Source organism: Girardinichthys multiradiatus, chromosome 21 (assembly GCF_021462225.1).
Source record: "Girardinichthys multiradiatus isolate DD_20200921_A chromosome 21, DD_fGirMul_XY1, whole genome shotgun sequence".
NCBI lineage: Eukaryota > Metazoa > Chordata > Actinopteri > Cyprinodontiformes > Goodeidae > Girardinichthys > Girardinichthys multiradiatus.
Window position 1 is genome coordinate 40,227,608 of NC_061813.1, and position 17,170 is coordinate 40,244,777.

A 17,170-nucleotide genomic window follows, 5' to 3' on the forward strand; every position below is an offset into this window, starting at 1 on the left:
CTTATAAGAAGAGAAAATCCGGACTTTGTCTTTATAAGTTTTATTCAAAGGCATTCAGCGTTTGAAGACCCTGACACTGAGGTTAGTCAGTGAAACAGAGCCCCGATCAACATTTACACACAGTATTTATACCAGAACATGACAGTGTTATCTCAACTTCAAAGAGTCTGTGTTTTATGACCCCAGAGCCTTCTTGGGTTCAGAGGTGACGAAGTTATCTAGGAACCCATCTGTCCTTCCCAACACATCATCCTAACTGTGGGTTTTAACCATTAAACTTCTGATAATGGCTTTTACAGCTTCCTCCTCTAACACAGATGTTCATAGGAGTAAGGTAACCCAAAGGTCATACATTGTGGAATGCTTACTGCAAGAATTTCCATCACATGGTCATGTGCTGCAGCTCATCATGAATTTATTTGATCAGGCTTATAAACCAAAATCACTGCAGCACTAAAACTAGTATAGAAAAGGTGATTGGTCGACAGCTGAGTGGCTGTACAGGTTAACCAATCAGATGTTTATGCTCATTTACTGGGACACACCAGCAGTTTAAATTATTTCATGATGTACTGTAGCACAGGAAGTAAAAATTATAAAATGGCTGAAATATTCATATATCATTTAACCATATAGATGATTCACATTTTAATTTACCCTTTTAATACCTTATTTGAGTAATAAATTGAGGATTTATTTGACATTTCTACTTTTTCACAACATTTTACAGCAGGAATAACATTTAGAAGCTGTTCTAAGGCTGAAAACTGAAAAATAAAAACCAGTATGGAGCAGAAAGGAGAGGAAGAAGGGAAGGAGAAAAGAGGAGAAATAATTGGATGTCTATCCAAGATGTTCTTGTCCCAGACCCAGACAAGGAGGTCAGCTGGCCTGCAGCAGCTATCAGGGATCTTCAGCATAGAAAGACCAGCAGTGGAGGACTTGGCTGCATGTCCTGCAGAAACATCACACCCTTATTGAACACTGCAGACTTCTGCTTGAAGAGAGAAGCTTCCAGAAACTGGCAGCAGCTCTGGAGATGATCTTCAGTCCAACCAGATCATCCTTAATGACAACAGCCCTCCTCCAGCCTGCTGGGGCTGGACTGGAAGTCCTTCCTGAGTCCATCTGTGGTCAATCATGGCTCCACACCTTCTTTAAAGCTGACCTGCTAACAAGGGACCACATTGGTGGAAAATTTGGACTCAGGAACCACAGAACCTATCAGCTGGAATCACAAGTCCAACCATGTGACCATGATGGAGACAGAATGAAGGTCTTTCTTGTCTTTGCAGACAATAGAAGTTAATTTCCAGCAGCTTTCATCACTCTCACACAGATAGAAACTGATTCTAGTTTTAGTGAATAATCTAAAAATCAATTCAAATGAAACTTAAAGAGCTTAAAGATATTGAAGTTCTTCTCAGTGGCGGCTCAGTTGTTCACATCAGCAGGTCCGAAGATGGTGGGGATGGAGGTGCTGGAACAGGAGGTCCAGAATGAAGTTCTTGGACAACTGAGGGATAAAAGCTGTTCCTCGGTCTCCTGGTGCACCACTTCAGGCCCCTGTAGCGCCTCCCAGAGGGCAGCAATGGAAACACATGATGTAGAGGCTGAGTATTGTCTCATAATTCTGTGGGTTCTGCTGGACCTGTAGATGTCAGGGGGACCAGTGATGTTTGGTGCTGTGTCCATCCCCCTCCCCCGGAGAGCAACCCTGTTCGTCAGAACCAGGCCAGGATGGAGTAGGTCCATCTGCTCTCTGTCGAGCTGAGGTAAACATCCTCAGCAGAGCAGCAGAGATGTGGTTTCTCATCTGGTTCCTGAGGAACCAGTCTGCTGTTTGGACTCCTGCTGATGTGGCTCCATAGAAACCTGAAGCTGCTCACCTGCGCCACCTCCTGGTCTATCCTGGTTAAGAGAGAATGAAGGCTGGAAACCAGAGATAACATCTAGAGAAGAAATATTTCAGAACAATGAAAAGAAAGAGAAATATTCCTCTAAGGTTCCTACAAACATTTAATGAAAAAAGTTAAAGATTCATGTTTGAATTTATGATGAAACAGAAAATCTCCTTTCCTTCTTCAACTTCCACAGTGGACTTCATGAGGAGCTGCAGGGTGAAGGTTTTATCTCCACAGTCCCTGAACATGATTAAAATCTATGTTCTGACCTCAGAAGAGCTGAGCTGCATGATGAGCCACAGATCCAACAGAACCAGAACCGTTCTGCAGCAAGAACAGAGAAAATCCTCCAAACATGATCTGAAAGTTTCTGAGCTGCTACAGAAAGTGTTTCCAATGCTCACCAAAGGAGATGCTGGAGAAGAATAAACTTTATCTTTACTAAGTTTATATTTTACCGTCAGAAAGAAGGAAATAAAAAATATCTGATTTAAAATCATCAAGAAAAGCTTCATCCTCTGATTGAAGAAACCATCATTTACTCTCTGAGATGTTTGCAGCAACAGATAAAATGACAAGAGCTGCTGAAACATTAGCATCAAACATCTAAAATCTAATAAAAAGATGTAAAAACTGCATCACAATGAAGAAAACATGCAGCCTGAAAACGTCTGAATTGAGCTTTCTTTCATGTTTCTTGGTCCAGAGAGACAAACAATATCAGACACTAAATGACAGACATGAGAAAATAAACAGGATAAAAATCTCTAAACTCAGAGTTCATCATCAGGATCCAGTCAGAGTCTCTTTAAACTCAAACTGCTGCAGCTTCAACCTCTGTGGATCATCAGGACACAGCTCAGCTTCTCTCCTTCACAAAGATCATCAATCTGCCCTCCACCCGCAGAGAGAAGAAGGAGCAACAGAGGAGATCAATGAGTGTTTCCAGCCTCTCTCCATCAGCTGTCAGTCAGTGATGCAGCACATCCAGTATAAAGAGCAGCAGGGACTTCAGTCCTGTTCAGAGCAGCTGTGGAGCAGCTGTGGAGCGTAGCCAGCTTCCTTTCAGCTCTCATGTTAACGTGTTGGAGTGAACACACTGAGCTCCAAGCTCACACACCTGCACACACTTTTAGCATCAAGTCTGTTTCCTCTGCAGGTTTCACTCCAGTCCACAGTGGAAACCAACTGCTGAGAGTCATGAAGGCTTCATTTCTGCACCAACACTGTAGTGATGATTTACTGCTGCTACATGTCAACTGCTGCTCCATTTAAACACACAAACTCTGGCTGTTGATGAACATCTCATCTGTTTCTGAAACATCAGCTGACAAACAAACATGGAGGCTGTCCCTGAACACATCTGGATGAAGCTAATGACAGAAGGACACATGTCCAGATGTGATGAGTGGACTTCAGCAGAGCTTCTGCTCTGTATAAAGACCACATGGTCACTAAATGTAATGATGGTTTGTGAAATAAGAGCCAGTGGTTTCCAGGCTGCAGTCAGACTGATCTCAGAGCTGTGACAAAGATGAACCTGATCAGTTGTTTCCTGTTGAAATGAGAGAACAAACAGTCTGAGATCAGATCTGATGCTACCACAGTCTGATGAATGAGGACCACTGTCTCTATACATGTTGGAAGCTGTCAGCTGGAATCCAGCTTTATTTCCTGTAGACATGAACACAACAGCAACAGTCATCTTCACATCAACACAAACACAGGAACACAACAAGCTTCTGGCTCATCTGATTGGCTGATTGTTGTCTCTGTGTCCAATCAGGAAGCCTGTCACCATTCTCCTCCCACTGAGAAGCTGCAGCTTTACTGGAAACACTGCATCTTTGCTTTGATCCTAACTGGGTTCAGAACAATACTGCTGACAGCGGATGGACTCACATCAAACATCTACTTACACTTTATTCAGTTTGTAGTCTGGACTCTTTACAAGATCCTCCAGCTGCTGAACATCTGACTTCTTCAGGTTGTTCTGAATAAGGTCCAGTTGTGTCAGATGGGACGGGTTGGACTTCAGAGCTGAGACCAGAGAAGCACAGCTGATCTCTGACAAACTACAGTCCCACAATCTGAATAAAGAATAAAACATGTGAGCTGAAGCCGACAGGATGCAGGTTAAAACAGTCCAACAGAACCAGTTAAAGAACTCTCATTAATATTAATGACAACATGCTGCTGCTTCAATAAAGACCTGCTGACTTCAGCTCTTAAACTCTGTCAGCTCCACCAGCAGCTCCATCAATACAAACTCAGGTTCTGCAGCCAAATTATTCAAGTTTCACAGAAAACAAACAAGTCAGGAGGAATTTTGGAGGAAATATGAACAAATGTAGATTAATGCAGATAAATTCAACTATTTGAATTATTCCACAGCCATAAAAACATGATGTCATGGAGAATATTTCATGGAAAATTGATTTGAAGAGCTGAAACACACAGAACCAGAACCTGGTACTGAGACATGTTGTGTTTGAGTATTTTAGTCAGTAAAATCATTCCAGAGCTTCTAAAAGTGTTGAAGCATCAATCAGTGATTATATATTTGTTACTGTCAGACAGATTCCAGGAGCTGAAATTCACTTTTCTAGATTGGGTTGAATCCCCTCTGACCTGCTTCACATGAGGGGGATTTATACACACTGGGGGTCCGAATGCTGTCCTGTTCTGACCTTAGATCAGGGGGTCCAACTCAGTTACACAGAGGGACACAATTAAACACTGGCTCCAAGTCCAGGGACAAACTCAGGAAAATATTTACTAGAATAGAAGATATGAACTTTGTTTTTCAGCTGAATTCTATCAAATTATTCACAGAAATATGAACTGAACTGTTTTAAAGTCATCCTAGAGAAAATGTAGAAAAACTGATCTGATGAAGGTTTAAAGAGATTAAAAACATTAAAATAAATGAACCATCAGTATTTTTCATGTCTTCTATCTTCCTCTTTATCAGCAGTTTTTCTTCTTATTTCTAATAAAATCATTTGACCACAGGCCATTAAAACAAGGGAAACATTCTCTGGATGAAAACCCAAACATACAGCTACTAACATTGGAGCTGATGGGCAGGGACACTAAAGCCTAACAATGCCTCCACCTTCCAGTCCAGATCATCCACCCTCTCTGTAGATGTTACTGAGAGATGCAACAGCAGCACAGGGAGCTCGTAGCCTCATACAGAGGAGGAGAACGGGAGCACCAAGTGTCCTCTCCAGGACTGAAGTCTTAGAGAGTTTCTGGGATTCTTCCTGCGTTCCACACCGCTGCCTATGTTGGCTCAACATTATTAAATAATGCTGCTGGGAATGGGAGTGGGAATTTCCTGCATTATCAGCTCTAAATCCACTGGATTCTGGGAAGTTCTGGATAATAGCTGCAACCCCACACTGAAATTTAGCTTATTGTTTCATGTTTTCTGCTCATTATTTAATAAATCATGGGAGGAAGTTTGAAAAAGAAAGAAACTTTAACTAGACCAAACCAGTGGAGAATAAACCAGACTTTACCATGAAGATCCTAAGTGTGGATCAGTATAATATCAGCCATATGTCTGCAGTTTAGTGTCAACACAACTTTCACATCAGAAATATCAGAACTAAACTAAAACATGGTGTCTTACTTCAATATCTGTAGTTTGCAGAGAGAAGATTGTAGAAAACCACAGAGCTCCTTCACTCCAGCATCTTTCAGGTCTTTGTTCCAGCTCAGGTCCAGTTCTGTCAGATGGGACGGGTTGGACTTCAGAGCTGAGACCAGAGAAGCACAGCTGATCTCTGACAAACTGCAGCTCTTCAATCTGAATAAAGAATAAAACATGTGAGCTGAAACCAACAGGATGCAGGTTAAAACAGTCCAACAGAACCAGTTAAAGAGCTCTCATTAATATTAATGACAACATGCTGCTGCTTCAATAAAGACCTGCTGACTTCAGCTCTTAAACTCTGTCAGCTCCACCAGCAGCTCCATCAATACAAACTCAGGTTCTGCAGCCAAATTATTCAAGTTTCACAGAAAACAAACAAGTCAGGAGGAATTTTGGAGGAAATATGAACAAATGTACAGGTCCTTCTCAAAATATTAGCATATTGTGATAAAGTTAATTATTTTCCATAATGTCATGATGAAAATTTAACATTCATATATTTTAGATTCATTGCACACTAACTGAAATATTTCAGGTCTTTTATTGTCTTAATACGGATGATTTTGGCATACAGCTCATGAAAACCCAAAATTCCTATCTCACAAAATTAGCATATCATTAAAAGGGTCTCTAAACGAGCTATGAACCTAATCATCTGAATCAACGAGTTAACTCTAAACACCTGCAAAAGATTCCTGAGGCCTTTCAAACTCCCAGCCTGGTTCATCACTCAAAACCCCAATCATGGGTAAGACTGCCGACCTGACTGCTGTCCAGAAGGCCACTATTGACACCCTCAAGCAAGAGGGTAAGACACAGAAAGACATTTCTGAACGAATAGGCTGTTCCCAGAGTGCTGTATCAAGGCACCTCAGTGGGAAGTCTGTGGGAAGGAAAAAGTGTGGCAGAAAACGCTGCACAACAAGAAGAGGTGACCGGACCCTGAGGAAGATTGTGGAGAAGGGCCGATTCCAGACCTTGGGGGACCTGCAGAAGCAGTGGACTGAGTCTGGAGTAGAAACATCCAGAGCCACCGTGCACAGGCGTGTGCAGGAAATGGGCTACAGGTGCCGCATTCCCCAGGTCAAGCCACTTTTGAACCAGAAACAGCAGCAGAAGCGCCTGACCTGGGCTACAGAGAAGCAGCACTGGACTGTTGCTCAGTGGTCCAAAGTACTTTTTTCGGATGAAAGCAAATTCTGCATGTCATTTGGAAATCAAGGTGCCAGAGTCTGGAGGAAGACTGGGGAGAAGGAAATGCCAGAAGTCCAGTGTCAAGTACCCACAGTCAGTGATGGTCTGGGGTGCCGTGTCAGCTGCTGGTGTTGGTCCACTGTGTTTTATCAAGGGCAGGGTCAATGCAGCTAGCTATCAGGAGATTTTGGAGCACTTCATGCTTCCATCTGCTGAAAAGCTTTATGGAGATGAAGATTTCATTTTTCAGCACGACCTGGCACCTGCTCACAGTGCCAAAACCACTGGTAAATGGTTTACTGACCATGGTATCACTGTGCTCAATTGGCCTGCCAACTCTCCTGACCTGAACCCCATAGAGAATCTGTGGGATATTGTGAAGAGAACGTTGAGAGACTCAAGACCCAACACTCTGGATGAGCTAAAGGCCGCTATCGAAGCATCCTGGGCCTCCATAAGACCTCAGCAGTGCCACAGGCTGATTGCCTCCATGCCACGCCGCATTGAAGCAGTCATTTCTGCCAAAGGATTCCCGACCAAGTATTGAGTGCATAACTGTACATGATTATTTGAAGGTTGACGTTTTTTGTATTAAAAACACTTTTCTTTTATTGGTCGGATGAAATATGCTAATTTTGTGAGATAGGAATTTTGGGTTTTCATGAGCTGTATGCCAAAATCATCCGTATTAAGACAATAAAAGACCTGAAATATTTCAGTTAGTGTGCAATGAATCTAAAATATATGAATGTTAAATTTTCATAATTACATTATAGAAAATAATGAACTTTATCACAATATGCTAATATTTTGAGAAGGACCTGTAGATTAAGGCAGATAAATTCAACTATTTGAATTATTCCACAGCCATAAAAACATGATGTCATGGAGAATATTTCATGGAAAACTGACTTGAAGAGCTGAAACACACAGAACTAGAACCTGGTACTGAGATATGTTGTGTTTGAGTATTTTAGTCAGTAAATTCATTCCAGAGCTTCTAAAAGTATTGAAGCATCAATCAGTGATTATATATTTGTTACTGTCAGACAGATTCCAGGAGCTGAAATTCACTTTTCTAGATTGAGTTGAATCCCCTCTGACCTGCTTCACATGAGGGGGATTTATACACACTGGGGGTCCAAATGCTGTCCTGTTCTGACCTTAGATCAGGGGGTCCAACTCAGTTACACAGAGGGACACATTTAAACACTGGCTCCAAGTCCAGGGACAAACTCAGGAAAATATTTACTAGAATAGAAGATATGAACTTTGTTTTTCAGCTGAATTCTATCAAATTATTCACAGAAATATGAACTGAACTGTTTTAAAGTCATCCTGGAGAAAATGTAGAAAAACTGATCTGATGAAGATTTAAAGAGATTAAAAACATTCAAATAAATGAACCATCAGTATTTTTATGTCTTCTATCTTCCTCTTTATCAGCAGTTTTTCTTCTTATTTCTAATAAAATCATTTGACCACAGGTCATTAAAACAACGGAAATATTCTCTGGATGAAAACCCAAACATACAGCTATGTTGGAACCACAGACATGGATTTCAACATTAAACTCCGGTACAAACTTTTCTGGAACTTTCAAAATAAATTGCATTTAACTGACTTCCAGCAACTGAGGAAAGAGGGGTAGCAGCAGACTTCCCATGATGCCACTGTCTGAATAAGAGCAGCCCCTCTCCAACAAGACGATCTCTTCCACTGTTCCTCCTTGCGGGACCAGAATTGGAGAGGCAGCGCGCTGATGTCTCTTTGCTGGCAAACAGACATAAACTCTTCAACTGGATCCAAGGAAACCATGCTATCATCGATCATATGCAAAGATAAGTACGGATGAAATACTGTCTGTGTATCCGGTATTTTCATTCATGAACGGGAAAATTAAGGTGTAAGAATTGCTGACTGTCTCTCTGAGGCCTGCAGAAGCAAACTGTCCCAGAGAAGTTTCCTACAGAGACGCGGTCTCTATGAAGCCGAGTGGAGCGTCTCCAAGTCTGGAAGGAAGACAGCAGAGACCCCATCACCATGGTAACGGTAACGTGCAGTGTGGTTGGTGGACAGAACGGGTCGTCTTTCATCCACAGCTACAGAGGTTAGCTGTAGCTAACCGTTTAAAGACTGTGGTCGTTTCTTCAAATTTCTCCGCCTTGGACAACGTTCCTCACCACAGTTTATGAGGTTAAGTGTTTGGGCAGAATAACATAGAAGTGATTTAGATTGAATTGATCTAAACATTTTTCATTTTATGAAGTTTGGTTTTGTTTGTGTTGAACTCTGCTATCTTGGTGCTAGCAGGCTATCTGCAGCACACGTGTTCAGGTTATGTTCTTTGTATGTTTTTAAAGTTAAGACAAACTTTATTTAAAGGGTGATTTTAAACAGAACATTGATCATAACGCGCCGTCCGCACTTATTCATTTTAACCCTTTTATTGAAGGTATTTTAAAGGTATGTGTTTGATTCTGGTGCTAAGCTATCAGCTTCTTTTGTTAGCTTTAACTGCTAACAGCTAAGGACACGTGCTAGCTGCTAATATTTACCCAGAAAGGTTTAGGTTTCAATCCAGTAAATAATGTGTCCCTAACATTATTTACTAAATTTGATAACTAAGTAAACACCATTAAGCCTCATTTCTCCAGAAAGATTTGGCTCTTCCCAAAATATTCCCTTAATAATATTTCTTTAAATATTATTTTAATAAATAAAGGCAGCTAATGAGACACCGATGAGAATTAGTCATCCAGGAGGTTGGTTTTATTCAGGAGATCATTATTTAAAACATTATTTTATTAAAATAATATTTTATCTGATCTTGCATTGTGAATGGTTGTCTAAACGTTGCTGATTATTTTCTAAGTTAGTTCCAAGACTAACTTAACTTCATTTCCAGATTCTTCAAGATAATCCTTGGTTCTCAAACATAAACATTGCATGGTAATGTTGCATCACTCTTTTTGGTCATAATTTCTAATCATCTTTAATCAACTTGTTTATATTGTACATAGTCCATTAGTCTTCATTATTCTTTAATTCTGCTTGGTAGTTTAGTTGAATTGTTTTAGCATAGTAAAGAGTTTGTTGATTGAAATATGTTTGACTTTGAGTTGACTTATTTTTGTTAATAAATTCTTGTATTTTAAGAAATTGTGTGAATTTATTCCATATATGTGCAGAGTTTATGCTGTTCAATAATGTCAGAGCTCGTCTCACACCTTTCTATTTTGTCCTAATACCATCACTTTACTGGGCTGGTATTCACAGGACAACCCTTAACGGACCCAAATATTATTTGATTAAATATTAAAATATTAATATTAAATATTAAATAATCTCAGATTCATAATCCCAACAGCTACTAACATACTAAATAATGCTGCTGGGAATGGGAGTGGGAATTTCCTGCATTATCAACTCGAAATCCACTGGATTCTGGGAAGTTATGGATAAAAGCTGCAACCCTACACTGAAATTCAACTCATTGTTTCATGTTTTCTGCTCATTATTTAATAAATCATGGGAGGAAGTTTGAAAAAGAAAGAAACTTTAACTAGACCAAACCAGTGGAGAAGAAACCAGACTTTACCATGAAGATCCTCAGTGTGGATCAGTATAATATCAGCCATATGTCTGCAGTTTAGTGTCAACACAACTTTCATATCAGAAATATCAGAACTAAATTAATACATGGTGTCTTACCTCAATATCTGTAGTTTGCAGAGAGAAGATTGTAGAAAACCACAGAGCTCCTTCACTCCAGAATCTCCTAGTTTGTTGTAGCTCAGGTCCAGTTCTGTCAGATGGGAGGGGTTGGACTTCAGAGCTGAGCCCAGAGAAGAACAGCTGATCTCTGACAACCTGCAGCGCTTCAACCTGAATAAAGAATAAACATGTGAGCTGAAGCCAACAGAATGCAGGTTAAAACAGTCCAACAGAACCAGTTAAAGAGCTCTCATTAATATTAATGACAACATGCTGCTGCTTCAATAAAGACCTGCTGACTTCAGCTCTTAAACTCTGTCAGCTCCACCAGCAGCTCCATCAATACAAACTCAGGTTCTGCAGCCAAATTATTCAAGTTTCACAGAAAACAAACAAGTCAGGAGGAATTTTGGAGGAAATATGAACAAATGTAGATTAATGCAGATAAATTCAACTATTTGAATTATTCCACAGCCATAAAAACATGATGTCATGGAGAATATTTCATGGAAAACTGACTTGAAGAGCTGAAACACACAGAACCAGAACCTGGTACTGAGACATGTTGTGTTTGAGTATTTTAGTCAGTAAAATCATTCCAGAGCTTCTAAAAGTGTTGAAGCATCAATCAGTGATTATATATTTGTTAATGTCAGACAGATTCCAGGAGCTAAAATTCACTTTTCTAGATTGGGTTGAATCCCCTCTGACCTGCTTCACATGAGGGGGATTTATACACACTGGGGGTCCGAATGCTGTCCTGTTCTGACCTTAGATCAGGGGGTCCAACTCAGTTACACAGAGGGACACAATTAAACACTGGCTCCAAGTCCAGGGACAAACTCAGGAAAATATTTACTAGAATAGAAGATATGAAGTTTGTTTTTCAACTAAATTCTATCAAATTATTCACAGAAATATGAACTGATCTTCAGTGTGGATCAGTATAATATCAGCCATTTGTCTGCAGTTTAGTGTCAACACAACTCTCACATCAAGGCTTGTTTCAGAAAGCGAGGTTAAGAAGCTCTGAGTAGACCTATTCTGCTCTGTGATAAACAGGGTTTTCAGTTTCAGAACAAGTCGTAACAATTGTTTTACTCAACCCTTAGTTGAATTCAACCAGAGTTTAGCACCAGCGCTAGTAAATAAAAAGCCCTCATCAATGGAAGGCAGATGACATGATTTAATGAGGCAACGGGAGGAAATAGGAAGCCTAGAAGTGTGTATTTCCAGCCAATGGAATTAGAAATATTAATGACGGCATATGGAGAATATCAACACATAATTAAGAAGAAAAGCAACACTGTTGCTGCTGCAGAATAGCGAGAGTTAGCGTGGCAGAGACCAAGTCAATGCATGAGTGTGAAGAAGCAGAAAATCAAGATGAAATTTAAAATACAGTTAAATCAGATAAGGTCCAGTTATAAACTATTGTTCTGTTTAATCTTTACCAACAGAATAACACAATAATTCACTGGATATATTCAACATATGCAATTAATGATGTGTTAGAAGTTTAAGGTTGACTCATGACTTGATAAGAAAAAGAGAAACGCATGGAGCTAAATTGCAGCTCTTGTTAGCTCTCGTTCTCTATAGTTTTACTGAGTTCATCTCCTTCTGCTTTCAACAGTCATTTAATACTTAATGTACAATATAAATTTATTTGATTTAGTGTAAAACTTCATATTACTGTGATTAAAGGGTAAAAACAGGACCTGTTCTGTTGTTCAGAACCCCACAGGTTCTGACTGAGAGACACCATACTGTTGTCTTCCAGCGTGTTGCACTTAGATCGGTCAACATGCCCCAAACATTTTACTTAGTTTCTCATTATTTGTTGGACTTTATTCTTAAATAATTGTCAGAATTGTTTATTAGTCATTGTTGCTTATGAAATAACTTTATTGAGGTGTTGAATAAATTGTAATGTTTTCTAATTGTCTTGGAAAGTTTTTATTTTGCAATTTAAAAAAAGTGTTTTTAATATTTTACACTAATGCAGAGTTTGTACCAGAGAAATGTTCTATTTTTGTTAATTGCAGTATTTTAATCAGAAACTGATTCCAAATATGGTGTCAACATAAACCTAAGTTGTGGATTCCAGGTAGAACAGCGTAATTAATATTTGTATCGTTCCTCTGGGCCTGTCTGTTGACAGGTCAGGTTGTTTTTGTTTGCTGGATTGTTCTTGAGGTGGATTCCTCCACCTGGACCTGGACTTTTCTAGAAGGGTGTAGAACTATAGAAGGTTTCCAATATTAAGAACTAAATCTGAAAACTTGGCCAACTCTTCACACTGATAGTTTGATGTATTAATTGTGTTGTATCATAAAACTATGTCATCTAATCTATCGTTGGGTTCATTAAAGTCGGCTTGTTCATTAAATTCACGTTCCTGTCTCTGTGTCTCATTCAAACACACTGCTGTGCTCCTATAGTTGAACCTATTGCTATATTAATATCATTTATTCAATAATTATCATTACTGTGTTTTACTTGACTACAGTTGTTGCTGCTAAGGGTGGAACAACCAGTTATTAGCTTTAGGGGGTACTTACTTTTCTCAACAAGGCCTCGAAGGTTTGGATTTTTCCCCCTTAATAATAAACACCTTTATTTAGAAACTATATTTTGTGTTTAGTTTGTCTGATATTTATATTTGTTTGATGATCTGAAACATTTAAGTGTGATAAACATAAAAAAAGAAATCATGAAGGACAAACTTTTTCACACCTCTGAATGTCTCTACTGGTTTTAACCTCCATTAAACACTTTGTAATATTCTAACTTAAGACACAGAGTTTAGGGGTTTATTTTTTTCTAAGCCATAATCATCATAATTATAAGAAATAAACGGCTTAAAATATTTCATTCTATGTGTGATGAATCTATATAATATATAAGTTTCACTTAAATGAAATGAGGGACAAAAACTATTGAACTTTTACACAATATTCTAATTTTTTAGATTGACCTTTATAATAAAATAAATATTGTTTATTCAGTTTTAATTTGTTTTGTTGCTTAAACTTCCTGAGTTCTTGCTGAACGGTACCACTGGGTCCAGAGACCGCCTGCTGCTTATTCTACATTATTGTGTTTGAGTTACTGGTTGTTTTAAAACCCAGTTTCTGGGTCCTGGTATATCAAACACACATCTTGTCTCTTAGCTAGCACAACCTTGCTAACACACACACACACACACACACACACACACACACACACACACACACACACACAGGTTTTTGCTGATTTCCTTTGGTTTGTATTTTCGGCTGAAAGTTATCAGTTTATTAATCAGCAGTTTATTGACTCCAGTATTTTAACTGTAGTTGGAGTATTGTGTTAATAAATTCTGGAGACATTTAAAGAGAAATTGTTTGTATTTATTATCAAAATGTGATAATCAGAAATAACTCAGTTTTATTAATAAATGCCCTTGGGTTCTTATTAATAGCTATTAACAGCCAAACAAGGTAATTATTTCCTAATATGATTCATTAATTTGAGTTTTAACATCTTTATTTGTGTGACTGACATAATGGCTGTAAAATAGTTTCATATCTATCAGAAACAAAGTGATGGTTGGTTTATCTCCGTTTTGTCTCATGTATCTGAGAGAAGCCTATAACACTGTGGAGCCACCAGGTGGCGCTGCTCTGCTGGTGACCCAGGTTCTCAGAGCTTTGTTCTAAACCTCCTTCAGGGTTTCTGTGGGGAGAGTAAATACTTGGAGAACTTTCTCTGTGTTCTTGGTCTAGAACCTGCAGTTCTGCCTTCTGACCATCATCAAGTTCTCCAGAACTTAACCCAGTAATGGTACTGAGGGCGGCTTGGTTGGAGCTTCTCCTGTTACAGCTGCTTCTAGATAACTGCATGTTGCCATGACAACCACTCAGCCTATCACCAACAACCAGACGTTGTGACTGATTGTTTAAAGGCCGTCCATCTACCTGGTGACATTCAGTCATCCTAACAGAGGATGGACACCAGGGTCAGAGGAGAGGCTGAAGGGGAGGACCAGATAACGTTTGCTGCAGCGAGGACACGGGCCTCCTTCACCACTGATAATATCGGGTCAGAACCAAGATGGAGGAACTTTGAACCAGCACTAAAGGTTTTTATGAGCTCCCTGATGAAGCATCATTGTTCTCACAGAGACGTGGCTCCAACCGACTCTGACAGCTGTCAGGTTGAAGAGGACGGGTTCTCTCTGACCCGTTCCAACAGAACAGCAGCTTCAGGACAAAGCTGAGATGGTGGTACCATCAGGTTTTAATTTATTTTTATAGTTTAGGCATTTATTATTCTTAATCAGTGCGCTGAGGAGAAACAATTTATTTTACTTCTTTGTAAGCTTTTGTAATTTACATTTTTTCACAACAATGTAAATTATAAAATGCTAAAATATCACAAATAGCTAAAATAGCACAAATAGCACGGCTAGCACAAAAGTAAAAATCAGAGGTTCTAAAGTGAGCGCAGATAACCCAATATGAAGGCCTACCAGCCTCATCGGTGGTTATTTCCAGCAAATGGAAAGCTTCTTTCCATGCTGGATCGATGCCAGACCTCCATTTCCTGTTTGTTAAGCCCTCCAACTTCAGAAATGACATCCTTGTGTAGGACTGATGCAGTGCTGGAACTGGCTACAGGCCCGTCATTTTGCTCCTAGCCATTAGTGGAGTGACTGTCACCCGATTTATGACACCGTTTACAGCCACCCTTTAAAGCTGACATGATTTTAGAAAGCTTTACTTTTAGCGGTCGCACAGGGTCAAAGGTTGAAAAGAAACGGGGACAGGCTCAGCGCAATAGTCGACATAAGAACCACACGGAGAGGGAGCCCAGATGTAAGTCAGGCGGTCGATACGCTCATAAAACATGAGGGTAATTTCAGCTTAACGGTGACAATTTTCAGCACAGCGGGCCGCTGCACGGTGGCGCAGTTGGTAGCACTGTTGCCTTGCAGCAAGAAGGTCCTGGGTTCAATTCCCATCCGGGGGTCTTTCTGCATGGAGTTTGCATGTTCTCCCCGTGCATGTGTGGGTTCTCACCGGGTACTCTGGCTTCCTCCCACAGTCCAAAGACATGCCTGTTAGGTTAATTGGTAACTCTAAATTGCCCTTAGGTGTATGAATGAGTGTGTGCTTGGTTGTTTGTGTGTTGCCCTGCGATGGACTGGCGATCTGTCCAGGATGAACCCTGCCTCTTGCCCATAGACTGCTGGAGATAGGCACCAGCTCCCCCGCGACCCACTATGGAATAAGCGGTAGAAAATGACTGACTTATTTTTCTCATTTTTGTACATCAGTTCAAAACTATTTAAAGTGGGAACAACTGTAAAATAAAGTTAAATATTTTTAGAGACTGAAAGAAGAAAATTATTGTTTTACAAAATAAAAACTTCTACAAATTATAATCTAACATTTGGACAGCAGGTTGTTTTTAAATAAAATATATTAGAATAAATTATTTATTAAAATAAGTATTAAAGTATCAGTGAATAATTTTACTGAAATAAATAGAGAAAACTAACTTCAGGATCTTCAGTTTACAGATTGAACTCTTCAGTATCACCAACAGATGCTTCAGTCCAGATTCTCCAAATGTTCTTCTTCCATAGATCCCACTGATGTCCAGTTCAGTCAGGTGGGGGTTGGACTCCAGAGCTGAGGCCACAACTTCACATTCAGCCTCTGAGAGTTTACAGCCAACAAGTCTGTGATTAGAGAAAAAATAAAGTCAGTTCTAATCAAATCAGACAATCTGTGATAAACAGACTAAAACATGATGACTAAACAGTGATGTCATCATCTGATGAACATCTGCTCTTCACATCATTATCCTGTTTGACACACAGAACCTCTGCAGTTCATGGTCTGGTTTAATCCTAGTTCTGGTTGGGATCATGGTTCAGTTCATGGTCTGGTTTAATCCTGGTTCTGGTTGGGATCATGGTTCGGGTCATGGTCTGGATTAATCCTGGTTCTGGTTGGGGTCATGGTTCAGTTCATGTTCTGGTTTAATCCTGGTTCTGGTTGGAGTCATGGTTCAGTTCATGGTCTGGTTTAATCCTGGTTCTGGTTGGAGTCATGGTTCAGTTCATGTTCTGGTTTAATCCTGGTTCTGGTTGGAGTCATGGTTCAGTTCATGGTCTGGTTTAATCCTGGTTCTGGTTGGAGTCATGGTTCAGTTCATGGTCTGGTTTAATCCTGGTTCTGGTTGGAGTCATGGTTTGGGTCATGGTTCTACTGCAGACCTGGTTTTGTTCAAAGCTCCATTTAACCTCAGTGATGGAGACAAACAGAGAATCTGAGGCTCAGGCTTCATGTTCACAGATCAACACTGAAGGTTTTAGCAGCAGCCATCTTGGCTGCCTGTTAGCAGACCTCCCTGTTTGCTGGTTTACGCTCCTGAATTAAATCAGATGTTATTACAGACAAAGCTTTCTGAAGGAAAGCTGTGGGTAAAAAATGGAGACATCAGGAAGAAGATCTTAGTTGCTGTACGACGTTTTTGTAGTTTATTTGGTGAAAATGGGAAATTTAGTCAAAATCAGTTCTAGTTGGAAACAACTTTGGTCCTGGAGTTGATGTGGATGTTCTGACTGCCTCTCTGATCTTCTGGGTTTTTTCAGTAAAGAAGTTAACAAATTCATTGCAGGACCTGGTAGAGTGGAGTT